A 4,050-nucleotide genomic window follows, 5' to 3' on the forward strand; every position below is an offset into this window, starting at 1 on the left:
ATATATATATATATATATATATATATATATATATATATACATACACACACATATGGTTACGGCCGGGCGCGGTGGCTCACGCCTGTAATGCCAGCTCTTTGAGAGGACGAGGCAGGTGGATCACGAGGTCAGGAGTTCAAGAGCAGCACTGCCAACAGGTTAAACCTTGTCTCTACTAAAAATACAAAAATTAGCTGGGTATGGTGGCGCGTGCCTGTAATCCCAGCTACTCAGGAGGCCGAGGCAGGAGAATTGCTTGAACTGGGGCCCGGGAGGCCGAGGTTGCAGTGAGCCCAGATTGCACCACTGCGTTCCAGCCTGGGCTACAGAGTAGGACTCCGTCTAAATATATATATATATATATATATATATATATATATATATATATATATATATAAAATGCAAAGAGCTAGGAATACCAGGAGATGGCCTGACTTAAAAGAATTAGGTCAAATCCATCATAATTCCAGGCGTAACCACCATAATTTGACAAGACATAGAGCATTAAAAAGCATTGTTTTCCTAAAGGAAAAAAAAAAAAGCTCCTTTTTCTTACCAAATATCTTGACTCAAGCTTATGGTAAACCTCGGGCTCAATTTATGGGAATTGGATGAGTTGTTTTATGGACATCTGGAGTGGTGTCTGCCACAGGACTTTCTGTGTAGTTGTTCAAAGCAAAGTGCTTGTTGCTGTCTCCAAATTTGGTCAAATAACAGTTATAAAGAGGGCCAGCTGCTGAGAAACCACGTAGAGTTTTTTTCATTCCTTTTGTTTTAAAAATGTCAGTTGCATCACAGTATCTGAATACCAGAGTTTACTCAGAAATTTCTGTCTTCATGGAAAAGTTCTTAATATAATCCTTGGATTGAGAAAACTAGGTGACGTTCTGTTGGATCACCAACTGTTCCACATAACCAGTGATTCTAGGGGTTGTAAAGCATAAATGTAAAAATCTCCCCAGCCTCCAGAGGTTGACAGATGATGGCACGCTTGTATGTATAAGACATAATTCATTCTGTATTTTGTCTTAGAAAAAAAAACGTTGAAAGTGTGTTTGTTGGTGGTGGTATTTGTGTTTAATCAAACGACTTAAGTTTATCAGAAATATACTTCAGACAGAATTATTGTGCATGAGAGGTAAGACATTGCTGTGGAGGACAAAGCAGATAGGGCGATCTTAATTAAAATCAGGGTATTAAATGTAGCAGGAGTGCGAAACTACATAGTAGTGAAAAGATCACCAGAGTAATAGCCCCATACACCTTGGATGTAATTCTTCAGTAATGAAGATGAATGTTGATATGTAAAAATCAGCAGCTGATGTTATTGGTTCAATTTAGAAAATTACTAAATCTAAAATTCTTGCCAAATCGCCTTTTTTTCTGGTCATGGATACTGCATGTAATAGTTCATCTTTTACAAGAAAGCTTCTCAGGTTTGAGCAAGACAGTTAACTCAGCAAACATTTACTAAGCATCTTTTAAGTGTTAATTAAACACCAAGCTACTCTAGGACAGAGTCCTCACCCTCAAATAATTTGCAATTCAATGAGAGAAACACTGTGATGAGTAGTATAAGACGTCTGTTTTTTTTCTGAGGTGGGTGGTGGGAGGGTGGGTCTCACTGTTGTTGCCTAGGCTGCTCTAGAACTGAAACTCCTGGGCTCCAGTGATTTTCTTGCCTTTTCCTCCCAAGCAGCTGGAGCTACAGGTGTGTACCACTGTGTAAGGCCAGAAGCATATTGGTAAAGATGTATTATGGGAGCTTGAAGGAGGGTCATTATCAGACTGTAGTTCTGGCTGCTGGAGGAAGGGAGTTTAAACTGAGTAGGCTTTGGGGAGGGGCGGAGGTACATACAGAGTTATGAATGAACCTGTTGGTGGTGGTGCAGTATAATGGGAGGTTGGAGTGTACATAAGGTGAATGGTGGGAGTTGAAGCAGGAGAGACAGCCAAGGGCACCAACTTACAAAGGGCCTTCTCTGCCACACTTAATCCAGCAGGGATTTCTCTGTCTATTGAGATGGGAAGGATAGCGAGTGGGGTGAGACGGAAGCCCGAGAAAGCAGACTATTGTAATGATCCAGGGGAGGATGATGAAGTTCTGAACTCAAGCACTGGGCTATGAAGAGAGGACACATATTCATGAGCCATTTAGAAAGTGTGTTTGATAGAGCTTGGAAACTGATTAATGCAGGATTGAAAGAGGAGGTGGATAAAATGATCATAGGTTTTGGACTTGGGAAGCTGGGCATATTTTTGGCCTTTTTACAGATTGTCAAATAGGAGTCTTGAGGGAAGAAGATGATGGACATACTTTTGAGTATGTTGAGTTTGAGACGCTAGTAAGACATCCAAATGGAGATGGGCAGAAAACAATTGGATAGACATTTCTGGAGGTGAGGAGAAAGTTCTCGGGGATGCGGATTTGGAGAGTTATGTGGTTAATTAAAGCTTAGATTGTTTGGATGGTCATTCAGGGAAAATGTACTGAAGAACATAGCAGAGCGCCAACTACAGAGTTCTGGGGCATATGAAAGCTGAGAAAGAGACTCTGTGAGTAAGAGAAAAACCAGGAGAATTTGGTATTTCAGCATTGTCAGATGAAGAGAGAATATATGTAATAAGAATTCACTGAATTTGGCAGTTAAAATGAGCACACAGTATATAAGGACTAAATCTCAGTAATTTGTACCATCCATTTCAGTAAATGGAACCTCCATACATCTGATTGTGCTGTCCGGAAACCTAGGATCCCCCGCTTGAATCTTCCCTGTCCTTCACATCCAATCAGCTCTCCCATCTCTAAAATGCACCTGGAATTGATCTTTTTCTACCTCTACTCCTAGCCTTTTAGCCAGTCACCATCATTTCTTGCCTATATTACTGTGATAGCCTCCCAGCTGCTCTTCCTTTTTTGCCTCTTCTTGGTTCTTTTTTGCTGTTATTACGGAATCTTGCTCTGTCTAGCCCGGAATCTTGCTCTGTCTAGCCCGTGCTGGAATGCAGTTGGGCAATCTCAGCTCACTGCAACCTTCATCTCCCGGGTTCAAGCACGATTCTTCTCATGCCTCAGCCTCCCAAGTAGCTGGGACTCCAGGTGTGCACCACCACGCCTGGCTAATTTTTAATATTTTTTTATTTTTAGTAGACACAGGGTTTCGCCAAGTTGGCCAGGTCTCAAACACCTGACCTCAAGTGATGGGCCTGTCCCGGCCTCCCAGAGTGCCGGGATTACAGGCGTGAGCCACCACATCCAGTGCTTTTTAATCCATTCTTCACACAACTACAAGAATGATTTTTGTTAAAATGCAAATCAGATCATGTTGCTTTCTTGTTTAAAATCCTTAATGGCTTCCCATTGCACTTGGAATGAAATCTAAACTTCCCACGGCCTTAAAAGCTCTTTGTGATCTGGTTTCTGCCTACCTTTATGACCTCAACTTGTACCACCCACCACCCCCTCCTCACTATATTCAAGCCACACTGCCATCTTTCTGCTCTGTGACACTCATTCCCACCTGAGGGCCTTTAGACTAGCTGTTCTGATGTTGTCCAGGGCTGGCTTCTTTTCGTCCCTGAGGCTTTAATCTAAGTTTCACTTCTTCAGAGAGGTTTCTCTGACCACCTTATTCTAGGGTAGTTACCTGTTATTATTTGCTGGCTTACTGTTTACTTCCTTCTTGTAATGTCTATTTGGCTTTTCTCTCTTTGTTTTCCTCCATCAGAATCTAGGACAGAGATGGCATCTGTCTTGTTTATAGAAGTATTCCTAGTGCTTAACATAGTGGATATGATCGATGCTAAAAATATGTGTTAAATGGCAGTGAGGCACAGGCATGTCTTGATAACAGTTTGTTAGGAGTTTGCAATATGGAGTTAAGATTTAGCATGGTATAGTAGGTACTCAGTACGTGTTTATGCAAGAAGAATATTTTTCCCAACTGTGATTTCATACATTACCCGATTATTTCTTATCAGTTCTCTTGGACTTTTACTTATTTACTAGTCAGTATAGTAAAATAGAAAATTAGTCCTATAAAATATATA

At 41.1% G+C, this 4,050-nt stretch overlaps 1 protein-coding gene across 6 annotated transcripts in view; it reads left to right on the forward strand.

The window, feature by feature from the left end:
- MPZL1 (myelin protein zero like 1) overlaps positions 1-4,050 on the forward strand; it is a 65,724-nt gene that overhangs the window by 1,232 nt on the left and 60,442 nt on the right. The gene's annotated exons all lie outside the window — the stretch shown is intronic.

This window comes from Cebus imitator, unplaced genomic scaffold, assembly GCF_001604975.1.
Source record: "Cebus imitator isolate Cc_AM_T3 unplaced genomic scaffold, Cebus_imitator-1.0 Scaffold84, whole genome shotgun sequence".
Taxonomy (NCBI): domain Eukaryota; kingdom Metazoa; phylum Chordata; class Mammalia; order Primates; family Cebidae; genus Cebus; species Cebus imitator.